General features: G+C 51.0%; 6 non-coding genes and 8 pseudogenes across 6 annotated transcripts; all 14 read left to right on the top strand.

Annotated features, from left to right (window-relative positions):
• The first annotated feature begins 430 nt into the window (after positions 1 to 430).
• Positions 431 to 549, top strand: LOC134578077 (5S ribosomal RNA; annotated as a pseudogene).
• Positions 550 to 1,320: 771 nt separating this feature from the next.
• Positions 1,321 to 1,439, top strand: LOC134573825 (5S ribosomal RNA). The gene has a single exon (XR_010085382.1). It is a non-coding gene; the product is annotated as a 5S ribosomal RNA (ribosomal RNA).
• Positions 1,440 to 2,468: 1,029 nt separating this feature from the next.
• LOC134578071 (5S ribosomal RNA) lies at positions 2,469 to 2,587 on the top strand (annotated as a pseudogene).
• Positions 2,588 to 3,370: 783 nt separating this feature from the next.
• LOC134579369 (5S ribosomal RNA) lies at positions 3,371 to 3,489 on the top strand. The gene has a single exon (XR_010086203.1). It is a non-coding gene; the product is annotated as a 5S ribosomal RNA (ribosomal RNA).
• A 1,049-nt stretch (positions 3,490 to 4,538) lies between these two features.
• On the top strand, positions 4,539 to 4,657 carry LOC134578058 (5S ribosomal RNA; annotated as a pseudogene).
• Positions 4,658 to 5,448: 791 nt separating this feature from the next.
• LOC134577622 (5S ribosomal RNA) lies at positions 5,449 to 5,557 on the top strand (annotated as a pseudogene).
• Positions 5,558 to 6,587: 1,030 nt separating this feature from the next.
• On the top strand, positions 6,588 to 6,706 carry LOC134578053 (5S ribosomal RNA; annotated as a pseudogene).
• A 787-nt stretch (positions 6,707 to 7,493) lies between these two features.
• LOC134577333 (5S ribosomal RNA) lies at positions 7,494 to 7,612 on the top strand. The gene has a single exon (XR_010085987.1). It is a non-coding gene; the product is annotated as a 5S ribosomal RNA (ribosomal RNA).
• Positions 7,613 to 8,625: 1,013 nt separating this feature from the next.
• LOC134578047 (5S ribosomal RNA) lies at positions 8,626 to 8,744 on the top strand (annotated as a pseudogene).
• A 787-nt stretch (positions 8,745 to 9,531) lies between these two features.
• On the top strand, positions 9,532 to 9,650 carry LOC134577395 (5S ribosomal RNA). The gene has a single exon (XR_010086000.1). It is a non-coding gene; the product is annotated as a 5S ribosomal RNA (ribosomal RNA).
• A 1,035-nt stretch (positions 9,651 to 10,685) lies between these two features.
• LOC134578040 (5S ribosomal RNA) lies at positions 10,686 to 10,804 on the top strand (annotated as a pseudogene).
• A 795-nt stretch (positions 10,805 to 11,599) lies between these two features.
• Positions 11,600 to 11,718, top strand: LOC134577389 (5S ribosomal RNA). The gene has a single exon (XR_010085999.1). It is a non-coding gene; the product is annotated as a 5S ribosomal RNA (ribosomal RNA).
• Positions 11,719 to 12,749: 1,031 nt separating this feature from the next.
• LOC134578033 (5S ribosomal RNA) lies at positions 12,750 to 12,868 on the top strand (annotated as a pseudogene).
• Positions 12,869 to 13,647: 779 nt separating this feature from the next.
• LOC134577555 (5S ribosomal RNA) lies at positions 13,648 to 13,766 on the top strand. Its single transcript, XR_010086043.1, has one exon. It is a non-coding gene; the product is annotated as a 5S ribosomal RNA (ribosomal RNA).
• The last annotated feature ends 801 nt before the right edge of the window (positions 13,767 to 14,567 follow it).

Below are 14,567 nucleotides of genomic sequence, written 5' to 3'. Positions count from 1 at the left end.
AGACGTATTTGCGCCAGCAGCTGAGCAATCCAAAAGAAGGGCGATGCTTGCAAGTGTATGTGCCCAATCAAGCAGCGGGCCCCAAGCACTTTTAGCCCGCATTACGTAATGCGCGCCGACAAGACTGGTTCCTAACAGTACTGGAGGCAACAGGGCTTCGCTTGCTTTCCCCCTAAAAGACCTAGGAAGCTACAAGTTGGCAGACCCAGGCTCGGCCTGCAGGAAAGAGGCAAAAAGAAAAGGGGGTGCCTAAAAGGCCGCTGCCACTACAGACTGAGCAAGAAGGACCGGGCGGGCTGAAAGACACATGCTCCAGCAGTGAACAAAAGCAACCAGCACTAGCAGCAGCAGCAGCAGCAACAACAAAGGCGGCATCGGGTGGAAGGAGCCTGTGCGCAGGATAAGGGGAGGTAAAGGAAGCCCTGCTGTGGCCTACGCCATACCACCCTTAGCGCGCCCGATCTCGTCTGATCTCGGAAGCTAAGCAGGGTTGGGCCTGGTTAGTACCTGTGATGGGAGACCATCTCGGAATACCAGGTGTTGTAGGCATTCGAACACTTTTCGCGCTCTCACTGCATCGCAGACCCAGAGCATGGCCAGTGGAGGCCTGCTGTCTTGTGCCCTTTTGCTGAAGAGGGAGAGGAGAGGGACAGAAAGATTGGGCTCCCGAACAGCACCGAGGGGCATGTTTTGTCAGCAGCGTGGGGCATGTTTTGTCAGCAGCGTGGGCCTGGTTCACTCTACACCCCAAAGCGCTGGAATGAAAAGGCCGCTGCTAGCTGTAGGCTAAAGTAGCCAAGCGGTGTGCACAGCCGAGTAGTGGAGCAACGTTTCCAAAGCAGCACTTGTGGCCTATCTTTAGCAAATTGGTTTTCAAAGGGCTACCATCCCCTGTGTTGCCAACAAACCCCTGTGACAACAGACAGCAGCTTGTCAGTCCGAAGCGGAGAGAGGATCAAGGAGCAAGGATCCTAGGCAGACGCCACGTGCCAATTTTGGGTTGAAGCAAGAGTTATTGCAGTGCGCTGTTGCTTCGAAGTGCGTCACGGCGCAGTCTCACCAGCTTTCTCTGAGACAGAGGTTAGGATTGCATTTCCGAGCAGATCTAGGAGAGGCCTAAGTGCCAGCAGCTGCGCAGTGTAAAGGAAGGAGGTCACTTAGGAGTGTAGGGATAGAAGTAAGAAGTAGGCGTCAAGCGCATTTGTCAGTGGGCCCTTTGAGCAGTGAGTTGCAAGAGCAGCAAATGAAGAAGCTGGGAGGGAGGTAGGTGCCTGGGTGTTGAAGAACAGAATAAGAGGAGGTTAAAGGAGCCTAGTTTCTGCCTACGGCCATACCACCCTGAACACGCCCGATCTCGTCTGATCTCGGAAGCTAAGCAGGGTCGGGCCTGGTTAGTACTTGGATGGGAGACCGCCTGGGAATACCAGGTGTTGTAGGCTTTTGCTTTTTCGATCTCCTACCAGCAGGGGGCGATCTACGCTATGCAATTTCACATTCACTCATTCGGAGGATTTCTTTTTTTTTTTTTTTTTTTTTTTTAAACACACATTTCTTTTCTGGCTTTACGTTTCAGTGTGGCGTTTTTTTCTTTCTTTCTTTCTTTCTTTCTTTCTTTCTTTCTCTCTCGCTTTCTTTTTCTTTTTCCTTCTCTCGTGTTTCTGGACACGAGTAACGAGGCAACAATACAATGTCTTTGAGTGATACAGGATAGAGAGAAGTGGGCAAGCACAAGTCAGTGTTACGGTGGTAAAGTGTCGGTCACAGCAACAACAAAAAACTAAATCAATGCGGTTGGTGATAGGATATGACGCGGTCCAAGAGAAAAGCAGCATTTAAAAAACAAAAAAAGAGAAATGTACAGATATTTCACTTCCATCTATCCACACATACATTGCAGGATGGCAGGCAGAAGTGACATTTAAGTTCAAGCCATAAGCAAGGCTTTCTATACTCCACTACTACGCAGTGCCGGGGCACCACGTAACGACCAGCACAGCCTCTAAAGCACATGCTAGGACCGCAAGGCAGGGCAGACGGGAGACGTATTTGCGCCAGCAGCTGAGCAATCCAAAAGAAGGGCGATGCTTGCAAGTGTATGTGCCCAATCAAGCAGCGGGCCCCAAGCACTTTTAGCCCGCATTACGTAATGCGCGCCGACAAGACTGGTTCCTAACAGTACTGGAGGCAACAGGGCTTCGCTTGCTTTCCCCCTAAAAGACCTAGGAAGCTACAAGTTGGCAGACCCAGGCTCGGCCTGCAGGAAAGAGGCAAAAAGAAAAGGGGGCGCCTAAAAGGCCGCTGCCACTACAGACTGAGCAAGAAGGACCGGGCGGGCTGAAAGACACATGCTCCAGCAGTGAACAAAAGCAACCAGCACTAGCAGCAGCAGCAGCAGCAACAACAAAGGCGGCATCGGGTGGAAGGAGCCTGTGCGCAGGATAAGGGGAGGTAAAGGAAGCCCTGCTGTGGCCTACGCCATACCACCCTTAGCGCGCCCGATCTCGTCTGATCTCGGAAGCTAAGCAGGGTTGGGCCTGGTTAGTACCTGTGATGGGAGACCATCTCGGAATACCAGGTGTTGTAGGCATTCGAACACTTTTCGCGCTCTCACTGCATCGCAGACCCAGAGCATGGCCAGTGGAGGCCTGCTGTCTTGTGCCCTTTTGCTGAAGAGGGAGAGGAGAGGGACAGAAAGATTGGGCTCCCGAACAGCACCGAGGGGCATGTTTTGTCAGCAGCGTGGGGCATGTTTTGTCAGCAGCGTGGGCCTGGTTCACTCTACACCCCAAAGCGCTGGAATGAAAAGGCCGCTGCTAGCTGTAGGCTAAAGTAGCCAAGCGGTGTGCACAGCCGAGTAGTGGAGCAACGTTTCCAAAGCAGCACTTGTGGCCTATCTTTAGCAAATTGGTTTTCAAAGGGCTACCATCCCCTGTGTTGCCAACAAACCCCTGTGACAACAGACAGCAGCTTGTCAGTCCGAAGCGGAGAGAGGATCAAGGAGCAAGGATCCTAGGCAGACGCCACGTGCCAATTTTGGGTTGAAGCAAGAGTTATTGCAGTGCGCTGTTGCTTCGAAGTGCGTCACGGCGCAGTCTCACCAGCTTTCTCTGAGACAGAGGTTAGGATTGCATTTCCGAGCAGATCTAGGAGAGGCCTAAGTGCCAGCAGCTGCGCAGTGTAAAGGAAGGAGGTCACTTAGGAGTGTAGGGATAGAAGTAAGAAGTAGGCGTCAAGCGCATTTGTCAGTGGGCCCTTTGAGCAGTGAGTTGCAAGAGCAGCAAATGAAGAAGCTGGGAGGGAGGGAGGGAGGGAGGTAGGTGCCTGGGTGTTGAAGAACAGAATAAGAGGAGGTTAAAGGAGCCTAGTTTCTGCCTACGGCCATACCACCCTGAACACGCCCGATCTCGTCTGATCTCGGAAGCTAAGCAGGGTCGGGCCTGGTTAGTACTTGGATGGGAGACCGCCTGGGAATACCAGGTGTTGTAGGCTTTTGCTTTTTCGATCTCCTACCAGCAGGGGGCGATCTACGCTATGCAATTTCACATTCACTCATTCGGAGGATTTCTTTCTTTTTTTTTTTTTTATTTTTTTTAACACACATTTCTTTTCTGGCTTTACGTTTCAGTGTGGCGTTTTTTTCTTTCTTTCTTTCTTTCTTTCTTTCTTTCTTTCTTTCTTTCTTTCTCTCTCGCTTTCTTTTTCTTTTTCCTTCTCTCGTGTTTCTGGACACGAGTAACGAGGCAACAATACAATGTCTTTGAGTGATACAGGATAGAGAGAAGTGGGCAAGCACAAGTCAGTGTTACGGTGGTAAAGTGTCGGTCACAGCAACAACAAAAAACTAAATCAATGCGGTTGGTGATAGGATATGACGCGGTCCAAGAGAAAAGCAGCATTTAAAAAACAAAAAAAGAGAAATGTACAGATATTTCACTTCCATCTATCCACACATACATTGCAGGATGGCAGGCAGAAGTGACATTTAAGTGCAAGCCATAAGCAAGGCTTTCTATACTCCACTACTACGCAGTGCCGGGGCACCACGTAACGACCAGCACAGCCTCTAAAGCACATGCTAGGACCGCAAGGCAGGGCAGACGGGAGACGTATTTGCGCCAGCAGCTGAGCAATCCAAAAGAAGGGCGATGCTTGCAAGTGTATGTGCCCAATCAAGCAGCGGGCCCCAAGCACTTTTAGCCCGCATTACGTAATGCGCGCCGACAAGACTGGTTCCTAACAGTACTGGAGGCAACAGGGCTTCGCTTGCTTTCCCCCTAAAAGACCTAGGAAGCTACAAGTTGGCAGACCCAGGCTCGGCCTGCAGGAAAGAGGCAAAAAGAAAAGGGGGCGCCTAAAAGGCCGCTGCCACTACAGACTGAGCAAGAAGGACCGGGCGGGCTGAAAGACACATGCTCCAGCAGTGAACAAAAGCAACCAGCACTAGCAGCAGCAGCAGCAGCAGCAGCAACAACAAAGGCGGCATCGGGTGGAAGGAGCCTGTGCGCAGGATAAGGGGAGGTAAAGGAAGCCCTGCTGTGGCCTACGCCATACCACCCTTAGCGCGCCCGATCTCGTCTGATCTCGGAAGCTAAGCAGGGTTGGGCCTGGTTAGTACCTGTGATGGGAGACCATCTCGGAATACCAGGTGTTGTAGGCATTCGAACACTTTTCGCGCTCTCACTGCATCGCAGACCCAGAGCATGGCCAGTGGAGGCCTGCTGTCTTGTGCCCTTTTGCTGAAGAGGGAGAGGAGAGGGACAGAAAGATTGGGCTCCCGAACAGCACCGAGGGGCATGTTTTGTCAGCAGCGTGGGGCATGTTTTGTCAGCAGCGTGGGCCTGGTTCACTCTACACCCCAAAGCGCTGGAATGAAAAGGCCGCTGCTAGCTGTAGGCTAAAGTAGCCAAGCGGTGTGCACAGCCGAGTAGTGGAGCAACGTTTCCAAAGCAGCACTTGTGGCCTATCTTTAGCAAATTGGTTTTCAAAGGGCTACCATCCCCTGTGTTGCCAACAAACCCCTGTGACAACAGACAGCAGCTTGTCAGTCCGAAGCGGAGAGAGGATCAAGGAGCAAGGATCCTAGGCAGACGCCACGTGCCAATTTTGGGTTGAAGCAAGAGTTATTGCAGTGCGCTGTTGCTTCGAAGTGCGTCACGGCGCAGTCTCACCAGCTTTCTCTGAGACAGAGGTTAGGATTGCATTTCCGAGCAGATCTAGGAGAGGCCTAAGTGCCAGCAGCTGCGCAGTGTAAAGGAAGGAGGTCACTTAGGAGTGTAGGGATAGAAGTAAGAAGTAGGCGTCAAGCGCATTTGTCAGTGGGCCCTTTGAGCAGTGAGTTGCAAGAGCAGCAAATGAAGAAGCTGGGAGGGAGGGAGGGAGGGAGGGAGGGAGGTAGGTGCCTGGGTGTTGAAGAACAGAATAAGAGGAGGTTAAAGGAGCCTAGTTTCTGCCTACGGCCATACCACCCTGAACACGCCTGATCTCGGAAGCTAAGCAGGGTCGGGCCTGGTTAGTACTTGGATGGGAGACCGCCTGGGAATACCAGGTGTTGTAGGCTTTTGCTTTTTCGATCTCCTACCAGCAGGGGGCGATCTACGCTATGCAATTTCACATTCACTCATTCGGAGGATTTCTTTTTTTTTTTTTTTTTTTTTTAAACACACATTTCTTTTCTGGCTTTACGTTTCAGTGTGGCGTTTTTTTCTTTCTTTCTTTCTTTCTTTCTTTCTTTCTTTCTTTCTCTCTCGCTTTCTTTTTCTTTTTCCTTCTCTCGTGTTTCTGGACACGAGTAACGAGGCAACAATACAATGTCTTTGAGTGATACAGGATAGAGAGAAGTGGGCAAGCACAAGTCAGTGTTACGGTGGTAAAGTGTCGGTCACAGCAACAACAAAAAACTAAATCAATGCGGTTGGTGATAGGATATGACGCGGTCCAAGAGAAAAGCAGCATTTAAAAAACAAAAAAAGAGAAATGTACAGATATTTCACTTCCATCTATCCACACATACATTGCAGGATGGCAGCAGAAGTGACATTTAAGTGCAAGCCATAAGCAAGGCTTTCTATACTCCACTACTACGCAGTGCCGGGGCACCACGTAACGACCAGCACAGCCTCTAAAGCACATGCTAGGTCCGCAAGGCAGGGCAGACGGGAGACGTATTTGCGCCAGCAGCTGAGCAATCCAAAAGAAGGGCGATGCTTGCAAGTGTATGTGCCCAATCAAGCAGCGGGCCCCAAGCACTTTTAGCCCGCATTACGTAATGCGCGCCGACAAGACTGGTTCCTAACAGTACTGGAGGCAACAGGGCTTCGCTTGCTTTCCCCCTAAAAGACCTAGGAAGCTACAAGTTGGCAGACCCAGGCTCGGCCTGCAGGAAAGAGGCAAAAAGAAAAGGGGGCGCCTAAAAGGCCGCTGCCACTACAGACTGAGCAAGAAGGACCGGGCGGGCTGAAAGACACATGCTCCAGCAGTGAACAAAAGCAACCAGCACTAGCAGCAGCAGCAGCAGCAACAACAAAGGCGGCATCGGGTGGAAGGAGCCTGTGCGCAGGATAAGGGGAGGTAAAGGAAGCCCTGCTGTGGCCTACGCCATACCACCCTTAGCGCGCCCGATCTCGTCTGATCTCGGAAGCTAAGCAGGGTTGGGCCTGGTTAGTACCTGTGATGGGAGACCATCTCGGAATACCAGGTGTTGTAGGCATTCGAACACTTTTCGCGCTCTCACTGCATCGCAGACCCAGAGCATGGCCAGTGGAGGCCTGCTGTCTTGTGCCCTTTTGCTGAAGAGGGAGAGGAGAGGGACAGAAAGATTGGGCTCCCGAACAGCACCGAGGGGCATGTTTTGTCAGCAGCGTGGGGCATGTTTTGTCAGCAGCGTGGGCCTGGTTCACTCTACACCCCAAAGCGCTGGAATGAAAAGGCCGCTGCTAGCTGTAGGCTAAAGTAGCCAAGCGGTGTGCACAGCCGAGTAGTGGAGCAACGTTTCCAAAGCAGCACTTGTGGCCTATCTTTAGCAAATTGGTTTTCAAAGGGCTACCATCCCCTGTGTTGCCAACAAACCCCTGTGACAACAGACAGCAGCTTGTCAGTCCGAAGCGGAGAGAGGATCAAGGAGCAAGGATCCTAGGCAGACGCCACGTGCCAATTTTGGGTTGAAGCAAGAGTTATTGCAGTGCGCTGTTGCTTCGAAGTGCGTCACGGCGCAGTCTCACCAGCTTTCTCTGAGACAGAGGTTAGGATTGCATTTCCGAGCAGATCTAGGAGAGGCCTAAGTGCCAGCAGCTGCGCAGTGTAAAGGAAGGAGGTCACTTAGGAGTGTAGGGATAGAAGTAAGAAGTAGGCGTCAAGCGCATTTGTCAGTGGGCCCTTTGAGCAGTGAGTTGCAAGAGCAGCAAATGAAGAAGCTGGGAGGGAGGGAGGGAGGGAGGGAGGTAGGTGCCTGGGTGTTGAAGAACAGAATAAGAGGAGGTTAAAGGAGCCTAGTTTCTGCCTATGGCCATACCACCCTGAACACGCCCGATCTCGTCTGATCTCGGAAGCTAAGCAGGGTCGGGCCTGGTTAGTACTTGGATGGGAGACCGCCTGGGAATACCAGGTGTTGTAGGCTTTTGCTTTTTCGATCTCCTACCAGCAGGGGGCGATCTACGCTATGCAATTTCACATTCACTCATTCGGAGGATTTCTTTTTTTTTTTTTTTTTTAAAACACACATTTCTTTTCTGGCTTTACGTTTCAGTGTGGCGTTTTTTCTTTCTTTCTTTCTTTCTTTCTTTCTTTCTCTCTCGCTTTCTTTTTCTTTTTCCTTCTCTCGTGTTTCTGGACACGAGTAACGAGGCAACAATACAATGTCTTTGAGTGATACAGGATAGAGAGAAGTGGGCAAGCACAAGTCAGTGTTACGGTGGTAAAGTGTCGGTCACAGCAACAACAAAAAACTAAATCAATGCGGTTGGTGATAGGATATGACGCGGTCCAAGAGAAAAGCAGCATTTAAAAAACAAAAAAAGAGAAATGTACAGATATTTCACTTCCATCTATCCACACATACATTGCAGGATGGCAGGCAGAAGTGACATTTAAGTGCAAGCCATAAGCAAGGCTTTCTATACTCCACTACTACGCAGTGCCGGGGCACCACGTAACGACCAGCACAGCCTCTAAAGCACATGCTAGGACCGCAAGGCAGGGCAGACGGGAGACGTATTTGCGCCAGCAGCTGAGCAATCCAAAAGAAGGGCGATGCTTGCAAGTGTATGTGCCCAATCAAGCAGCGGGCCCCAAGCACTTTTAGCCCGCATTACGTAATGCGCGCCGACAAGACTGGTTCCTAACAGTACTGGAGGCAACAGGGCTTCGCTTGCTTTCCCCCTAAAAGACCTAGGAAGCTACAAGTTGGCAGACCCAGGCTCGGCCTGCAGGAAAGAGGCAAAAAGAAAAGGGGGCGCCTAAAAGGCCGCTGCCACTACAGACTGAGCAAGAAGGACCGGGCGGGCTGAAAGACACATGCTCCAGCAGTGAACAAAAGCAACCAGCACTAGCAGCAGCAGCAACAACAAAGGCGGCATCAAGAGGAAGGAGCCTGTGCGCAGGATAAGGGGAGGTAAAGGAAGCCCTGCTGTGGCCTACGCCATACCACCCTTAGCGCGCCCGATCTCGTCTGATCTCGGAAGCTAAGCAGGGTTGGGCCTGGTTAGTACCTGTGATGGGAGACCATCTCGGAATACCAGGTGTTGTAGGCATTCGAACACTTTTCGCGCTCTCACTGCATCGCAGACCCAGAGCATGGCCAGTGGAGGCCTGCTGTCTTGTGCCCTTTTGCTGAAGAGGGAGAGGAGAGGGACAGAAAGATTGGGCTCCTGAACAGCACTGAGGGGCATGTTTTGTCAGCAGCGTGGGGCATGTTTTGTCAGCAGCGTGGGCCTGGTTCACTCTACACCCCAAAGCGCTGGAATGAAAAGGCCGCTGCTAGCTGTAGGCTAAAGTAGCCAAGCGGTGTGCACAGCCGAGTAGTGGAGCAACGTTTCCAAAGCAGCACTTGTGGCCTATCTTTAGCAAATTGGTTTTCAAAGGGCTACCATCCCCTGTGTTGCCAACAAACCCCTGTGACAACAGACAGCAGCTTGTCAGTCCGAAGCAGAGAGAGGATCAAGGAGCAAGGATCCTAGGCAGACGCCACGTGCCAATTTTGGGTTGAAGCAAGAGTTATTGCAGTGCGCTGTTGCTTCGAAGTGCGTCACGGCGCAGTCTCACCAGCTTTCTCTGAGACAGAGGTTAGGATTGCATTTCCGAGCAGATCTAGGAGAGGCCTAAGTGCCAGCAGCTGCGCAGTGTAAAGGAAGGAGGTCACTTAGGAGTGTAGGGATAGAAGTAAGAAGTAGGCGTCAAGCGCATTTGTCAGTGGGCCCTTTGAGCAGTGAGTTGCAAGAGCAGCAAATGAAGAAGCTGGGAGGGAGGGAGGGAGGGAGGGAGGTAGGTGCCTGGGTGTTGAAGAACAGAATAAGAGGAGGTTAAAGGAGCCTAGTTTCTGCCTACGGCCATACCACCCTGAACACGCCTGATCTCGTCTGATCTCGGAAGCTAAGCAGGGTCGGGCCTGGTTAGTACTTGGATGGGAGACCGCCTGGGAATACCAGGTGTTGTAGGCTTTTGCTTTTTCGATCTCCTACCAGCAGGGGGCGATCTACGCTATGCAATTTCACATTCACTCATTCGGAGGATTTCTTTTTTTTTTTTTTTTTTTTTTTTTTAAACACACATTTCTTTTCTGGCTTTACGTTTCAGTGTGGCGTTTTTTTCTTTCTTTCTTTCTTTCTTTCTTTCTTTCTTTCTTTCTCTCTCGCTTTCTTTTTCTTTTTCCTTCTCTCGTGTTTCTGGACACGAGTAACGAGGCAACAATACAATGTCTTTGAGTGATACAGGATAGAGAGAAGTGGGCAAGCACAAGTCAGTGTTACGGTGGTAAAGTGTCGGTCACAGCAACAACAAAAAACTAAATCAATGCGGTTGGTGATAGGATATGACGCGGTCCAAGAGAAAAGCAGCATTTAAAAAACAAAAAAAGAGAAATGTACAGATATTTCACTTCCATCTATCCACACATACATTGCAGGATGGCAGGCAGAAGTGACATTTAAGTGCAAGCCATAAGCAAGGCTTTCTATACTCCACTACTACGCAGTGCCGGGGCACCACGTAACGACCAGCACAGCCTCTAAAGCACATGCTAGGACCGCAAGGCAGGGCAGACGGGAGACGTATTTGCGCCAGCAGCTGAGCAATCCAAAAGAAGGGCGATGCTTGCAAGTGTATGTGCCCAATCAAGCAGCGGGCCCCAAGCACTTTTAGCCCGCATTACGTAATGCGCGCCGACAAGACTGGTTCCTAACAGTACTGGAGGCAACAGGGCTTCGCTTGCTTTCCCCCTAAAAGACCTAGGAAGCTACAAGTTGGCAGACCCAGGCTCGGCCTGCAGGAAAGAGGCAAAAAGAAAAGGGGGCGCCTAAAAGGCCGCTGCCACTACAGACTGAGCAAGAAGGACCGGGCGGGCTGAAAGACACATGCTCCAGCAGTGAACAAAAGCAACCAGCACTAGCAGCAGCAGCAGCAGCAACAACAAAGGCGGCATCGGGTGGAAGGAGCCTGTGCGCAGGATAAGGGGAGGTAAAGGAAGCCCTGCTGTGGCCTACGCCATACCACCCTTAGCGCGCCCGATCTCGTCTGATCTCGGAAGCTAAGCAGGGTTGGGCCTGGTTAGTACCTGTGATGGGAGACCATCTCGGAATACCAGGTGTTGTAGGCATTCGAACACTTTTCGCGCTCTCACTGCATCGCAGACCCAGAGCATGGCCAGTGGAGGCCTGCTGTCTTGTGCCCTTTTGCTGAAGAGGGAGAGGAGAGGGACAGAAAGATTGGGCTCCCGAACAGCACCGAGGGGCATGTTTTGTCAGCAGCGTGGGGCATGTTTTGTCAGCAGCGTGGGCCTGGTTCACTCTACACCCCAAAGCGCTGGAATGAAAAGGCCGCTGCTAGCTGTAGGCTAAAGTAGCCAAGCGGTGTGCACAGCCGAGTAGTGGAGCAACGTTTCCAAAGCAGCACTTGTGGCCTATCTTTAGCAAATTGGTTTTCAAAGGGCTACCATCCCCTGTGTTGCCAACAAACCCCTGTGACAACAGACAGCAGCTTGTCAGTCCGAAGCGGAGAGAGGATCAAGGAGCAAGGATCCTAGGCAGACGCCACGTGCCAATTTTGGGTTGAAGCAAGAGTTATTGCAGTGCGCTGTTGCTTCGAAGTGCGTCACGGCGCAGTCTCACCAGCTTTCTCTGAGACAGAGGTTAGGATTGCATTTCCGAGCAGATCTAGGAGACGCCTAAGTGCCAGCAGCTGCGCAGTGTAAAGGAAGGAGGTCACTTAGGAGTGTAGGGATAGAAGTAAGAAGTAGGCGTCAAGCGCATTTGTCAGTGGGCCCTTTGAGCAGTGAGTTGCAAGAGCAGCAAATGAAGAAGCTGGGAGGGAGGGAGGGAGGGAGGGAGAGAGGGAGGTAGGTGCCTGGGTGTTGAAGAACAGAATAAGAGGAGGTTAAAGGAGCCTAGTTTCTGCCTACGGCCATACCACCCTGAACACGCCTGATCTCGTCTGATCTCGGAAGCTAAGCAGGGTCGGGCCTGGTTAGTACTTGGATGGGAGACCGCCTGGGAATACCAGGTGTTGTAGGCTTTTGCTTTTTCGATCTCCTACCAGCAGGGGGCGATCTACGCTATGCAATTTCACATTCACTCATTCGGAGGATTTCTTTTATTTTTTTTTTTTTTTTTTAAACACACATTTCTTTTCTGGCTTTACGTTTCAGTGTGGCGTTTTTTTTTTCTTTCTTTCTTTCTTTCTTTCTTTCTTTCTTTCTCTCTCGCTTTCTTTTTCTTTTTCCTTCTCTCGTGTTTCTGGATACGAGTAACGAGGCAACAATACAATGTCTTTGAGTGATACAGGATAGAGAGAAGTGGGCAAGCACAAGTCAGTGTTACGGTGGTAAAGTGTCGGTCACAGCAACAACAAAAAACTAAATCAATGCGGTTGGTGATAGGATATGACGCGGTCCAAGAGAAAAGCAGCATTTAAAAAACAAAAAAAGAGAAATGTACAGATATTTCACTTCCATCTATCCACACATACATTGCAGGATGGCAGGCAGAAGTGACATTTAAGTGCAAGCCATAAGCAAGGCTTTCTATACTCCACTACTACGCAGTGCCGGGGCACCACGTAACGACCAGCACAGCCTCTAAAGCACATGCTAGGACCGCAAGGCAGGGCAGACGGGAGACGTATTTGCGCCAGCAGCTGAGCAATCCAAAAGAAGGGCGATGCTTGCAAGTGTATGTGCCCAATCAAGCAGCGGGCCCCAAGCACTTTTAGCCCGCATTACGTAATGCGCGCCGACAAGACTGGTTCCTAACAGTACTGGAGGCAACAGGGCTTCGCTTGCTTTCCCCCTAAAAGACCTAGGAAGCTACAAGTTGGCAGACCCAGGCTCGGCCTGCAGGAAAGAGGCAAAAAGAAAAGGGGGCGCCTAAAAGGCCGCTGCCACTACAGACTGAGCAAGAAGGACCGGGCGGGCTGAAAGACACATGCTCCAGCAGTGAACAAAAGCAACCAGCACTAGCAGCAGCAGCAGCAGCAACAACAAAGGCGGCATCGGGTGGAAGGAGCCTGTGCGCAGGATAAGGGGAGGTAAAGGAAGCCCTGCTGTGGCCTACGCCATACCACCCTTAGCGCGCCCGATCTCGTCTGATCTCGGAAGCTAAGCAGGGTTGGGCCTGGTTAGTACCTGTGATGGGAGACCATCTCGGAATACCAGGTGTTGTAGGCATTCGAACACTTTTCGCGCTCTCACTGCATCGCAGACCCAGAGCATGGCCAGTGGAGGCCTGCTGTCTTGTGCCCTTTTGCTGAAGAGGGAGAGGAGAGGGACAGAAAGATTGGGCTCCCGAACAGCACCGAGGGGCATGTTTTGTCAGCAGCGTGGGGCATGTTTTGTCAGCAGCGTGGGCCTGGTTCACTCTACACCCCAAAGCGCTGGAATGAAAAGGCCGCTGCTAGCTGTAGGCTAAAGTAGCCAAGCGGTGTGCACAGCCGAGTAGTGGAGCAACGTTTCCAAAGCAGCACTTGTGGCCTATCTTTAGCAAATTGGTTTTCAAAGGGCTACCATCCCCTGTGTTGCCAACAAACCCCTGTGACAACAGACAGCAGCTTGTCAGTCCGAAGCAGAGAGAGGATCAAGGAGCAAGGATCCTAGGCAGACGCCACGTGCCAATTTTGGGTTGAAGCAAGAGTTATTGCAGTGCGCTGTTGCTTCGAAGTGCGTCACGGCGCAGTCTCACCAGCTTTCTCTGAGACAGAGGTTAGGATTGCATTTCCGAGCAGATCTAGGAGAGGCCTAAGTGCCAGCAGCTGCGCAGTGTAAAGGAAGGAGGTCACTTAGGAGTGTAGGGATAGAAGTAAGAAGTAGGCGTCAAGCGCATTTGTCAGTGGGCCCTTTGAGCAGTGAGTTGCAAGAGCAGCAAATGAAGAAGCTGGGAGGGAGGGAGGGAGGTAGGTGCCTGGGTGTTGAAGAACAGAATAAGAGGAGGTTAAAGGAGCCTAGTTTCTGCCTACGGCCATACCACCCTGAACACGCCCGATCTCGTCTGATCTTGGAAGCTAAGCAGGGTCGGGCCTGGTTAGTACTTGGATGGGAGACTGCCTGGGAATACCAGGTGTTGTAGGCTTTTGCTTTTTCGATCTCCTACCAGCAGGGGGCGATCTACGCTATGCAATTTCACATTCACTCATTCGGAGGATTTCTTTTTTTTTTTTTTTTTTTTTTTTTTAAACACACATTTCTTTTCTGGCTTTACGTTTCAGTGTGGCGTTTTTTTCTTTCTTTCTTTCTTTCTTTCTTTCTTTCTTTCTTTCTCTCTCGCTTTCTTTTTCTTTTTCCTTCTCTCGTGTTTCTGGACACGAGTAACGAGGCAACAATACAATGTCTTTGAGTGATACAGGATAGAGAGAAGTGGGCAAGCACAAGTCAGTGTTACGGTGGTAAAGTGTCGGTCACAGCAACAACAAAAAACTAAATCAATGCGGTTGGTGATAGGATATGACGCGGTCCAAGAGAAAAGCAGCATTTAAAAAACAAAAAAAGAGAAATGTACAGATATTTCACTTCCATCTATCCACACATACATTGCAGGATGGCAGGCAGAAGTGACATTTAAGTGCAAGCCATAAGCAAGGCTTTCTATACTCCACTACTACGCAGTGCCGGGGCACCACGTAACGACCAGCACAGCCTCTAAAGCACATGCTAGGACCGCAAGGCAGGGCAGACGGGAGACGTATTTGCGCCAGCAGCTGAGCAATCCAAAAGAAGGGCGATGCTTGCAAGTGTATGTGCCCAATCAAGCAGCGGGCCCCAAGCACTTTTAGCCCGCATTACGTAATGCGCGCCGACAAGACTGGTTCCTAACAGTACTGGAGGCAACAGGGCTTCGCTTGCTTTCCCCCTAAAAGACCTAGGAAGCTACAAG

Source organism: Pelobates fuscus, chromosome 1, assembly GCF_036172605.1.
Source record: "Pelobates fuscus isolate aPelFus1 chromosome 1, aPelFus1.pri, whole genome shotgun sequence".
Classification (NCBI taxonomy): Eukaryota; Metazoa; Chordata; class Amphibia; order Anura; family Pelobatidae; genus Pelobates; species Pelobates fuscus.
Note: the sequence above shows the minus strand (reverse complement) of the source record. Positions and strands in the feature narration are given on the sequence as shown.